Source organism: Monopterus albus, unplaced genomic scaffold (genome assembly GCF_001952655.1).
Source record: "Monopterus albus unplaced genomic scaffold, M_albus_1.0 scaffold189.1, whole genome shotgun sequence".
Taxonomy (NCBI): domain Eukaryota; kingdom Metazoa; phylum Chordata; class Actinopteri; order Synbranchiformes; family Synbranchidae; genus Monopterus; species Monopterus albus.
The window spans coordinates 1,416,004-1,429,903 of NW_018128069.1; the positions used below are offsets into that span (position 1 = coordinate 1,416,004).

General features: G+C 40.3%; 1 long non-coding RNA gene across 1 annotated transcript in view; it reads left to right on the forward strand.

Annotated features, from left to right (window-relative positions):
• The window catches only part of LOC109970060 (uncharacterized), a 48,014-nt gene extending 38,080 nt beyond the window's left edge, over positions 1-9,934 (forward strand). Inside the window, exons 2-4 of the long non-coding RNA XR_002276358.1 lie at positions 1,454-1,516; positions 8,851-8,982; positions 9,889-9,934. This is a non-coding gene — a long non-coding RNA (uncharacterized LOC109970060). The remainder of the gene's footprint in view (positions 1-1,453; positions 1,517-8,850; positions 8,983-9,888) is intronic.
• Positions 9,935-13,900: the final 3,966 nt, after the last annotated feature.

Consider the following 13,900-nt stretch of genomic DNA (forward strand, 5'->3'; position numbering starts at 1 on the left):
TAGAAATAATGGAAATATTCAAGTGAAGCTTCTCAGAACTGGACTAGAGCACAGATCTGAGTAAAGGTACTGATGTCCAGCCTCATTTAGTAACATCTGACAATGTGATTGCAGCTAGAACTGTGACACTCTTTAACTTGCAGTACAGACCAAGAGATTCTACTGTTTTCCCCAAAGCATCCCTGAATTTTATTAAACTAAAAGCATGTGCAGTGAAACAGAGTAACACAAAACATTATACTGTGCCTGGAAAGATGTCTTTGTACCACAACAGCCAACTACAGGCTTGAAAAAGACAGCGATGTTGAATTCACACAGTCTCAACACAACGAGCTTCATTACTGTTGAACCATTGTGTTGGGTTGCGTAAGACTGGCAGGTGTTTTGTTGTTTTGGCCAGCATCCATTAGATCTGTGCTTTATGACCAAGCACCTAACAAAACGATGGAAGGAACTGACCTGTCTTGTGCTTAGAATTTTGTGTATGCGTTGCTTGGATCGCAGCTTATGTCTTTAAACCAGCAGCAGGACGGGTTTACAGCCCACACACAGTCACTGAACTGTGTCGGCTGCTGACCGGCATCTCAAACGCTCCCATGAATAAGAACCGAGAGCCAAAAAAAGGGGGCTCAGGCAGCAGTGCAGACAGGACAAACAGAAAACAGCAAATGTGTCAGAGGTTAGAATTAATACAACATTTTTTCCCTTGTTTTTTGTTTGTTTGTCCTACAAATCGTTCTTTTGTTTCATTGCAGGCAGGGTTTTCTCCTTTACTGAGGCATCAGTGAGGTTCAGTGTGTTCTTTAGACTCCACTTCATAAATAAACCATAAGAGAAGTGAGAGTTCTATTACAAAAATTAGTCTTTGCAAGCCTTAGTTAGCAAAGTCTGTCATTTAAAATTTCTGCATTATTTTCTTATAAATGAGAGGAGCAGGCTTTACTGTGGGTCTCACTGTGTTTGCAGTAAAATGGTGTCTGGTTGAAGCCACAGTTCGTTCTACATGTGAGGAGAAATAACATTTATTCTCATTCAAAAGCAGAATAGAATGATTGTCCAGTGAGGTCTGGCTCTTAAGGGTAACACACACACACACACACACACACACACACACACACACACTTCTTCCATCTAAAACACTGTGCTGCTGAGGACTTGAACTCCAAACCTCCTGATATCATCTGAACACCCGTTGCTGTGTCCGTTCAGACTGATTCTGTTTGCTGACTGAGGCTTTTGTTTTTCATCATCTGCTGGATCCGCCCCTTGTGATAATATAAAAAAAACAATTGAAATTTGAATTTGAGATTATGGAACATGAGTCAGGACGTCTGGCATGTAAAAAAGATGAGCACTCTTCAGATGCACCTCATATGGTCACATCTCTTTCATCTCTGATATTAAATGTGTTTCTGTTATGTCTGACCATTTTATTTTGGCCTTGTCTTCACAGTGACGAGTTCTACATGGAACAAGTGGCTCCACAGAACAGCAAAGATGGACAGATTGTTTTCAGGTAGATGACAGGAAATCTCTGAGGAGATCAGCCCAAAGTGAAGTGTTTAAACCTCTGAGGCTTATCACAGAGAAATGCCCTCTACAAATGTAAAATTTGGCTTTTGGCACCTTTATTTTGAAATGTTGCCTAGTGTGTTTTCACATTTGGGGTTTCCAACAGGAATTCATCCCAACAGCACTGTGCTACCTGTTGTAAAGCCCGCAGGTAAAACTGTGTCAGCCCCTGTTGCCACATCAGCAGTCTGCTTCAGTGTCTCCCAGTATAACACCCCAGTATGCCCAGTACACCAGTGGCCCAGTGTCAGAGACGTGCTCTGCAACTCAAAGCTCCAGGTCTTTTGTCCCTCAAATCTGCCCATATTGTAGCAGCTCTGTGGGGGCCAAACAGACTCCTTGTGCCAAATCAGCCAGAGTGCCCCCACCACACACAAACACACACACACACACACACACACACACGCACACCACTGTCCGCCTATGCAGTTCATTAAGCAGGGAGCAGTGGTGTAGGGGTAAATATAAAACAAGGTCGAGCTGAGACAAAAGAAAACAATTAGAAATCACACAAAACATTGAATTTAGATTTTCCTTCATTACATTTATGACACACATTTATAAAAAGGGTCAGAAACTTTTATTTCTCTGAGGTGGATACGTGCTTGGTTTTCCCTCCAAAATAAAACTCTTTGAATGACATCATCAAAACACTGTAAATCCCACTAAAGCAACATTTTGATTTGTGACACTGAGCTATATAAATAAAACCTGACCTGGCTTCACTGAGGCTACAGTCCTCAAACTGCGGCTTCCCCTCAACCGCCGGCTTCCTTTATGTGCTGCCATTTTGCATTTCCATTTTCTTTGCGCACATTGCATCAGAGGAGCCACAGGCTCTGGCAGGCGACTCTGGGCTGCAGCTGCACATCTCCAGACTCACCTCCAAGTTAGATTGTCCTCTGGCATCCTTTGCGTCTTTTAAAGCCACAAACCCCGGGCAGCAGGGCTTCACTGCGGCGCTGAGCAGGGAGAGAAAAAGCCTTTTGTCGATGCCACAGATAAACGCGGCCTGTAAAAGGAAAAGTCTGTCACTCTTTCTACATGTGACATAAAGCTCCAGCAGGATTCCTGTCGGATGAGCGGCTGGAAATAAGAGAAATGTCCCTTTTGTTTTATAAATGAAGAAGAAAAATGCATCCTGTAAAGCTTGCAGTAACAAAAAACATGGCGGATTGAAAAATCTCCCACGCCAGAGTCATTACGCCTGCAATTAGAAACTCATTTGCATAAATGCTAATGAGTCAGAAATTCATGTCGGTGCTGGAGGGAAACGAGGGGATGATTTTTCTTTTCCATGTGGACTCAGAAGAGAAGGATTTTCAAATGGATGGCAGAGGCCTGGCGTGGCTTTTTCTTTTCCCAAATCTTTAATAAATGTTTTAGGGTGAAGCTGCGCGCACTCACACATTAAGTCATGGTGTTTACACTGATTATTTACAGGCTCTAAGATACATTTAATGTTATTTGTTAAATGCATATTACAGCAGCATACACTGATCCTGTTCAGATGCAGATTCATGTTGAAAATATAAGTCTGAGGAGCCGCAGGGCTTCACTTCAGATTAGCGCCATAAATCACGAGCAATTAATGAGATTTTTTAAATGGCTGAATTTTTCACAGAATTTTCTATTTATGTGAAAATACGTTTATATCTTTACACCAGCAGAAATGCTGCATACTCCTCCACCTCTTAATATTCAAAATATAACCCACCTGTGTACTTTTTAATTTGCATATAACATTTATTAATGATTTTGTGTTAATTTAATTACTGGCATTTTTCGTGATATTAAGAAGCAGAATAAACGTCGTTATTCTGCAAGGACACGCTCAGATTTAAAAATGGACATGTACATTTCTCTTTAAAAAAGAGGTGTTTTAAGAGTTTTTGTCCATTGAAGAGTGTGTACACATTGGTCCAATACACACAGTGTTGGTTGTGTTTATTCATCTGGGCACCACGTCCTGATGAGTCGCCCTCTATAAAAGGTTTATAAGATGAAACTAATGGCTTTATCAAAAGTTAATAAATCGTTTATGCATGCCTCATATTGTAGAGCAGTTATAAGCCATTAATAAGAGCAACGCACTGGGTTGCCAGTAGGTTGTGAAAACCCCATTAGGTGTTTTTATTTAGTAGCAATTTACTAATAAATGTTAGTAATGCATAGTGGGTTTTCAGGTCTGCAGCTATACATGTCAATAAATTGGTAATATTTAGATTTTTTTATATGAGGTGCTCTGTTAGAGGGTTTTAAAGAGCTAAAACGAGGGCATGTCCTGATGGAGGATTAAAAACCTTACAGATGAATTATTCACAACCTGGCAACCCAAAAGTCCTTCCATCTCAACTCTTTAATAATAACAAAGCCATGCACACAACCTTAATGGCGATTTACAGTATAAAAGACCATCATTTGTTATGTATATATAGGTTCAATGTCTGACTGTTCATTTTACAACGAGTGGCCATTTTATTAGGTACACCTGTAAAGTCTAGTACAGCATCTGCATAATGAAGACAGCGATGTTCAGTTCAGATTAACACCGTCCCAGAGGCACTAATTAAACTATAGCCTGTGATTATTACTGGGCTTGTTGTTTGCAGTGGAGCTGAAATTAAATGCATTATATTGAGAGGTGTTTTTAATATTTGGACAAACATGAAGAGGTAAGAAGACGAGAAGCACACTAGCACAGCACCACCACTGTGACCGGGTCAACCAAGCCTGAGCATACAGTCGTCCCCAACAGAGGCAGACCTGTTGCACTGGATCACATTCAGTCATGTAGGGGTACCTATTAAAATGGCCACAGCCTGCACGCTGTGTGTATTACACCTGCCTTGCTGTGGTCAGGTTCGATGTGAACATTTCTGCCGGACATGTTGTGAGAGCAGTGACACACGGAGCCTGAAGGCTGTTGTGTTGTGTTGTTACTGACGGTGACCTGTGGCTGTTTGTGACGCATTTCCTCCAGCAGCCGCAGGTTGTCACGAGGAACGTGTGCAGGTTTGACTTCCTCTCCTTCTGGCTGTGTCTTTTTTCCGTGGTGCCACTGATGATCTGGTGCTGCTTAATGTGAAATTAATTGCCTAATGCTTTTGCAACGCGGACATGCGCAATGCGCAACATGAAGGGTGGCGGAGGGCGTGTGTGGAGGAATGACTGATGTGTGTGTATGTGTGTGTCTGGAGTGAGAGAAAGGGGAGATGTCGATTATTTGTCATACCTTTATAAATATGCGTTGTGTTATAATTTGCGAATCTTGTAATGTAAATAACAGTAACGCTAATGACTCAGTCGTGTGACAGTAACACTGACCTGGTAGTGAGTAGCCTCCTGGTCGGGCCTGTGCGTGTGTGTGTGTGTGTGTGCTGAAAAGGGAGAAACTAGTAAAGTCATTTCTATTTAGTTAACGATGCTTTGACATTTTCCTTCTTCCTTGAAAGTGCGAAACCTTTCACTTTTCCAGATGCCGTGAAGCCTTTATGTCAAATGATCTTTTGCACGCGGATTTTTATGATGCGAAATTTCTGGTGAAATTAACAAAAGTGAAAATAAATAAATGGGCGATTTAAAAAGAAGTGACTGATCACTGACTGGAGACCAGTTTATGCGCACATCCTCTCTGCAGCAGCGAACGGACGCGCCGTCCTCAGTGGTAAATTAACATAAATGTGATTAATGATGATTTGTCCTTTGCTTCTGAAATCCTCTTTTTCAAACAGCATGAGAACAATCGAAACACTTTGTTTTTACATCACGTCATTAGAGTCGTTTAACTGAATCTATTTTTTTTTTTTAACTTTAGTTTTTTTGGTTAAAAGTTTATAATAAAAGATTAAAAAACTCGACTCACTTCACTGCACAATTTCACTTTACTAAAAAAAAAACTCGCTAAGGGCCATTTGCTACGATGTAAGAGACCTACCTACCAGTTGTGTGAAGAGATTAACAGATTATTTAAAATGGGTAAAATATTTGCAGATTTCATCGAAACAAGTCTTCGGGCAGATGGAAACATTTTCGGAGCGTCGCGAACTTCGTGCTGCTGCTCACTGACGTGTGTGAGGGGATCACACGTGGGATTAACGTGAACACGCAGCGTTTAGTGATTTACAGTATGGGACTGGCTGCTGGGATTAAACCCACAGATTAGACCTGCTTTCAGACCCAACTCGTGAACTCAGGTTTTTAGGTTCTGGAGCCAAATTCAAACAACGACGCGTGGCTGGCAGGTTTTAGGTTACTGACAGTTCTCTGACATAACTGGACCCAGTTCTAGCTGCAAATTAAAAATAAAATCTGGTTTCATTGCCACACAGTCGCTCAGCTGCGTCCGATTCCTTCTTTATCTCTTATTTCAACACAGGACACATGAGACAGAAAAAACCAAAAACCTTTTTGTTTTGCTTTGGATCAACTTCAGGTCAGGGAGGGGAACTGCTGATCACCACACAGGAAGCTCAACCATTTTATTTTATAAACATCTTCAGAGGAATGGTGTCCAAATGTTTGCAGCTTTACTGGCCGAAGTCCAATTTATCGAGTTTTTAAAATAATGACAAATGGTTTTTTTTTTAGATTTGCTTCTCATTTCAGGGACCATGGCCGTGCAGGAGGTTCAGTAATAGTCAGGGATTAAGGAGAAAATACTTTTATGGGGGTGACAATGATTTGCTTACTTTTGTAAGCAAGAAGAATTAAGTGTGTATTAAAGGACACGTTAGTCTTATTCAAACCTAAAAATTCACATTTTCCCTGTAGTGAAATCATGATAAAAAAAATAAAATATTAGGCAATGGTATATTTAATAAATACAGAGCGAAAACTATTATTTCATTTGATGTTTTTGCTAATTAAAAATATTTTTAAATTGTGGAAAATAATAGAACATGTCATTACAACTTTCTAAATACACTCACTTGCGAGTGAAATGATAGAAGTGTATGAAGGGGAAGGCAGAGATGTCTGTGGCGTGTTTTGGGGGGGTCGCACGCGCACACACGCACGAATGCATGGCACATTTGCATGTTGTATCCCACGGTGGAAATTACAATGGAGGGCAATTAATATGCACATAAATTAAAAGTGAGAGGTGTTTCTGAATTCCAGAAACGGGCGGGCATCCAAAGAGGAGGAGAGAGGAGAGAAAAGAAGCTCTGTTCACACGGGACAGCAGCAGGAGGAGGAAACGAGAGGGAGGAGGAGGAGGAGGAGGGGGGAGAAAGACGAGGAAGGGCAGGAAGGAAGGAGAGATGGAGAAGGACAAGATGGAGGAAGCAGGAGAGGTTAAAAAGGAGAGTAGGAGATAGAAAAGAACAAGGAGGGAAGAGGAGGAAACTGAAGGAAGAGAAAGGAAGAGGAAGCAATGGAAAGAAAGGAAAGAGGAGGAAGAAGAGCAGGAAGAGGGAGAGGTGAAGGAAGAGAATGCTTCTGTATTTAAAAAAGCAATAGTGTTTTTAGCAACATGCACTTCCTGTTGAAAACAAAGACACTGTGTGGTGAAGGAGTGTGTCACTGTAATCTAAGAACATAACCAGCAGAGACACATGAGTGTGATTTGATCTGAATCACCCATCTGTGTGATCCTCCAGTTCTAGTGAAGCTGTAAAGCCTCTTCTCTGACTTCAACAGTCCCTGGGAAAACCAACAGGGCTGAAGCCAACTGTGGTGAAACTACAGGCAGGACATGCCCGATTTACTTCATACTGAATGTGAAGAGATATGTGTGTATTTTTAGTTCATACATTTATTTATTTTTCATTATTGTTTTCTGATATGAAATATTGGAGTGTGTCTTGTCTATATTTCCTGCAATCATGATGTGTTCCTTTGCACAGATGATTTTAAAGACCCTGAGTTGTGTTCTTGGAGGGGGAGTCTTTGTTTCGGCAGATTTTCTGTGTAGAGCCCAGAGGAGATGACACATGACGCCGACCACCCTGTTGCAGTGGCGAAACATTTCGATGGAGCTTCCTACAGATACATTTATCACAGTTCATTATAACTTTATGTCCCCGTGGACTGGACACCAGCTATATGACACAACATAACCATTTGCATTTGATGTACAGTGGTACTGTTTAGTTCATATTAGGATGCAAACATGTACTGGATGTTTTATATTATCTATCTTGAGATGTCACCAGACCAGATGTGACATCTTAGCCACACCAACATCCCAGATTATTACCATATACAGTACACTCTATTCTGTATATGGCCCTGGTTTTAAATGCTTCAGCCTGATTAAGATCTGATGTGGATCCACAGAGAACTGCTACAAGTCTGAGCTTCAGCGAAGGAGCTCATTAACTGTTAGGTGTCTTCAGGAACCTCTTGTTCCCATTGAGTTTATCTAAGCACCACTTTGAGTAAAGGACTCCTCAGGAGCAAAAGCGTCTTAGAGAAGCCCTTAAAGATGCTCAAAAGTAATTTGGCAACTGCTCTAAAATAAAGAGTTTGTGCAGGAACAAAGCTGCTGGAGGAGTCCACACACTCACTCAGGAGCTCAGGTCTACTAACCACATCTTAGAGGATCCTCAATGATTTTTTACTTTTTGAAAGTGTGCTCCTGTGTTGTGTAGCATCTTAGCTGGTGTCAGCAATATAAACAAGTAGGAGTCAGGAAGTTTGAGGCAGCAGCACTCTGGCATGTTTTCTGTGATCGTGTCATATGAAAAGTGCAGTAAAAAGAAATACAGATAGGAAGGAGAATAAAGCTCTGTCAGCGCTGATCTGAATTCCATACAGCTGAAACACAACAAAGCATCATATCAACGAAAAGACAAAGATCAGCCTGAGTCCTGTGAGAGCTTCTCAAAGAGGTGGTCTGGAGCTGCAGAGGCAGGAGTATCACGCCCCCTGCAGGCCAGATGGGGTCTCATCCTTCAGTCCATTTCTGGATGAAAGCCTCCCTCCAGTGGCTGTTTGTTTTTACTACAACACATTTGTGCTGAACGCTTTTTAAATGATATGAGAAACCTATTGCTTTATCTGAAAATGGTGTTTACTATTTTCATTGCTTTTATTACTCCTGTGGATCTTGACAATGTTACTGAAATGAAGTACAATGCAACTTCTAGTACTGCTAAAACAAATAGCATCACTTCAGAGTGTATCTTTCATTATTACTAGATTACAAATTAAATCAAAACCTTGAATTAAATAGTATAATAACATACATACAAATAGACACAACTTTAAAACTTGTAGAACATACACTGTATATTAACTGTAAATCTTCCATAGATTCTGTTTTTCTTCAAGGTGAAGATGACGTTTCCTGTGGCCTGCTCGCAGATCACAGGCATCACTGCTGAAGGTTTCAGTGGCAGAACACCATGACTGAGCAGGAGCAAGATGGAGGCCTAACAGAACCTGTCCAAAACACACAAACAGGTAAAAAAAAAAAAAGCAGATCTGGAATATGACTTGGAAACTAAATAAGTAGATAAATAAATAGATAAATGAATGAATGAATGAATGAAATCCACCTACAGTATATTTGACATGGACATTGTAAAAGACTTATGGTTGTCTCAACATAAAACATGAGGTGAAGATGGCGCCATAGAAATTCCAGTTAACAGTTTGCTTATCAGTTATTCCAAAGTAAAGCCCACTGAAGTTAAATTAAGTTGTGAACTTTAAATATGTGTGTGTGCAGTCTACCCTCTTCTTTATGGTAGATACAAGCTCATGTTGCTCAGGTCCTGCCTGCTGTGGCACCACAGTGACGTCCTACCGGACATATGGTCTTCATATATGTTCATTACCTCCAGTTTTACTGGCATGTGTTGGTTTATTTGCTTATTCACAGCATAACTCAGAAAGTTATCAATGGATTTTGATTAAATGTCTTGGAGAGATAGAGTACAACCCATAGAACAAGCTGCTAGATTTTGGTGCTGATCCAGATCATCATCCGAAATCCAGGAATGTTTTTTAAGGATTATTATTTTTACCACCAATTGATGGGGACAGTTTCACAGAGATGTATACACAGTGATTGGACAAAAATTGCACAGTAATGTCTATAAAAGTTCTACCACACACTAAAGTCTCATCTGGATCCAAGTCATATTCCAGATCTGCTGTTACAGAATGTTCACATTTATAGAGGAAAACTGGCTCCAGTGAGAAAACAAATAATGCTATAGACTTGCAACTAAGATCCAATTCTAGCAGAAACTCTACTGTCTCAGTAGGTGTCAACAGTTACTGATCTAGATCCTGAAAAGGGAAAAGACGAGTTGATTTAATTCAATCAAATTTTTACTTTTAATTCTTTTTTGGCTGTTGTAGGCTTGACTTTAATCTACATGCGAGAGCCCAGACACTTCTACATGTACAGCTCTATATTTACTTCCCAAATAATCTGCAAGTGTATATTTTTTATTATTTATTAGCCACCTTTTCTGTAACTTCCTTCAGTGTGAAGACATGGATTCATTTTTCTAACAAAGTTTATTGAAAATACTGTCCACAGCTTTGCATCATTTCACAGTCATGCTTGTCAACTCGTAAGCAGTCACCTCTGTTCGACCCCTTCTGCTTCCTTTTAAATGAGCAGTTCTTCACTGAGAACACTGGCATCAGCTGAGGCTGATTGCAGTAAACCTGAAAGCTGCCCACCCAGGTTCCTCCCAGCTTTCCCTGTTAATCCCCCCTGTGACTCTGCTCTCCTGACTACCACACTAACCCTAATTGAGGGTTATGGGCTGAAGAGGAGTGGGGGAGTTTGTTGGCTCCGTTACCATGGACACTGAGCGTTGCCAGGCAGCCGGCAGGATGCTGTGGAAGCAGAGTGCAGCAGAACAGCGGGTCACTGCAGAAAAAGAGATGTGCACCCACACACCTCTTGCACACCGACCAGCACACTCCACAGCAGAGGGGGAGACAAACAGACTGTCTTCCTGTAAAAAAATGACTGTATGTCGTGTGCCAGCAGGTTATTACAGCCAACTGTTACATATATTATAGTTTGGCTCCCTCTGGTGAGTGTAGTAATTATGACACAAGCAAAGGAGGAAGGTAGGTCATGTAGTCTAAAGAGCCACAGAGTCCATGTTAGGAGGAGGTTGAGGTGGATGGATGGTGCACGAGGCACAGGGCTTTCCCCTAAGCACTGTGTTGGGTTCAAGTGTAACCTGTCTTTTTCTCCTAACCAAGTAGTTTGTGTGACTAAATGTAAACTGTGAGTATCATAATCATAACCGTGTGTTTATGATGACGAACGTTCATAAAGCTTGGCGGTATGACGTACGCTGTTCTCTCATTTCAGCCTGCCAACATAGGAGCACTATTTCAGGAGATGGCTTATAAAAGAGGGAAAAGATCGAGCGTTACATCCTGTAGGTTGGAGGGCTGGTGATCTGATGACAGATAACAGAGATGTGAAGAAGGCTGGGTCACAACAGGTGGAATGAAAATGGCCTTAGTACTAATTGCTCACCTACTACGAGTATCTTATCAAATAAATATAAAATAAAGTAATATAATCAAGCCACCAGTAATGACACAATATAGATTTAAAACTGCACTAGAGACAAATTTTCAGTTAAAAATCAAGTCAAGAAGGTGAACAAAATGGTCCCATCCTCACTGACTGAAATGCTGTAGATTCACTGTGTTAACCCAAATTAAGTTCTGACACTGATTAAGTCAGTAGGAAATGTCTCCAGTATGAAAGTAACAAATACAAAGATCTTTGTCCTCCTCTGGCACATATCTGTGCTCTTTTTGGTTACATTTTCTCCTTACAAGTTCTTAAATGTAAAAAAAAAAGTCTACTTACATCTCCTTGTCACCTGTTGCATACAGTATATGTTATAAGAAGTTTCACCAAATGACTTTTTTACATCTCAGATTGTTTTGCTTGAATAAATTATTGGAGAGATAAAATTATTAACTTTATTATGTATTTAATTATTGTGTATCTGAAGTAGAGTTTGCATTCTTTCCTTATAAAGTTTATCCTGTGACCCACTGGAAGGCTTCACACACCCAGTTTGGGAGCCACTGCTTTAATATGTCACAGTACAGATGCACCAAGCTGCAGTTTATTTACCCAAGATGTGCAGTTTCTCTGCACTTGTGTGCATTATAATAACAACACAAACATTGTATGTTCTTCAGTATTTCTAAATACAAAACAAATCTTCTCATTTTAAAGCTGCAGTAATTTGTTGTATGATCACTATGGTGCAGAGGATTTCCACAACCAGCTGACTCATAAAGCTGCTGTGACTAATGTGTTAGCAGACAGTTGCCTACATCCGTAGACACAGAGCAATATTATCTCACCATTAAAGTAGTTATTGTCTGCTTTCTTCACCAGAGACTCTTAGCTGTGTCTATGGTGGTTGCTGGGCTTGTTTGCTGAAAACAGCTGCCAGCTACTGCTGGAAACACTGAAACCAGACCAGACAGGAAATGTGCTGGTAAAATAAATCTCCAGTATGAGCTAGTTGTTGCTACAAATGTCTGGAATGCATCCACTGAGAGTAGAGCTTGACAGATGTGAACCAGACTCACCAGTATGTGTTCCAGACAGCATGATGTGACCCACTGCCTTTTGAGAATCCCAACCCTAATTAACAATTATATTAAACCTGAGAAAGAGAAAGAATTGTAGTGTTTTGTTCAAAAAAGTCACTCCCACATAAAGAGTCACATATAACCCTGTCTCGTAGTGGGGAGCATAGCATGTTCTTCCTGCAGTGATTCACGTTTACTAATGCATGCAGAAGATAATGTCTGATCATTTGTAGGACTTGGTTAAGGAGGAATCTGATAACTGATCAAGTCACACTGGTTCTACTCATCTTCTTATTTCTGTGTGTCTGTATTGTCAGTCATAGCAAAAGTATCACACTACTTATACATTTAACAAACACCTAACATGTTAGTTAACCACAAAAACTGATCTAAATGAAACACAGCCAAATGCTTCAACAAGCAATTGGAATGGAAACAAAACATGGAAAATGTCTGAAATGTGTTGAGAGACCGAGTAGATCAGGCCAAGGTTCGTAGGCATGTCACAGTTGGTGGGTAAAAAAGGAGCCAAGGGAAAAAGTAACGCGTCGGAAATCATTGCCAGGCCAGCAATAAAAAACAACAACAAAAAACACAGAGTACAAAAGACAAATAAATAGGGAGGAGAGAGGATTGGGTCAGACAGATAAAAAGGAGTGAGGGTAAAAGAAAAGGTGAGAAGTGAACCAGGCAGAAGATAAAGACAGAGGAAGAAGAGGTGAGAAGGCAGAGATTTAGGAGACATGAGACTGAGTTACAGCAATAAGTTACAGTCTAAATATTTGTTAGTTTCTACTTTGAATTTTGCAGAAATTTTAGGTGATGATGCAGTTTCTCTAGTTTGTAGTGACAGAATCTACTCAATTATAAACATGAATATACAACAAAAAGTAAGATTAGCTGAAAACGAGAGATTAAGTTACAAAGTTTCTAAGTTGATAAATTCCTGATTAGTTATCTTGAGTCAGCCTTAGATCCCATTTTCAAATCCCCTTTATCCCTTCTTCATTTCTGTCTCCTTAGCTGACATGTCATAACTTCTCTAAATGTTCCTCTCTAACATGACTGTTTCCAGGAACACAGTCATGTTAGGGCCACCTCTGACCCTCCTGGCCTGCTTGAATATGCTGTGATTTTAAACCTGGGCATGTGTCAGTGTCACTCGGTCAGTCATCCTCTCTGGCACAGACTTAACTATCTCACTGATGCACTAACTATTTGAGTTATACAAAGCAACATAGATGTAAACACTGAAACAGTTTTGAATGGAGCCACTTGTCACATACAAATATATACACCTATATACAGTATGTACACTGCATCTGTTGCATTATTTCTCCTTATGTACTGTAACATTGTTTCCTGTCCCTGTTAAATAAACCAACAATTCATGAAAGGACTGCAGTCACATTTTGTAGATGAAGCTATGCCACCTTGCTGATGTTGATCTGAAAGCACAGGTGAGCACAGGACTATTGACAAAGTACCTCATTATGAGGATCAAATAACAGCAATACTTTCCATTTTCCTATTTTGGGTGTGAAGGCAGCATTACAGCCTGATGGCTGCTGGCGTGAGCTCGTTCTACTGTTGCACACATTGCAATGCTCTCTGGATAAGGGCATTAACAAAATGGCTGAGGTGTAAATCTATAAAAGAAACGATTAAATAAGGAATACAAGGAGTTCAGTGTATTTGGTGTAATGATGCAGTCTGGTTGCAAAAACAGGACGTTATTAGACTTCATTAAGATACAAAGTTAAACCATAATGTAAAA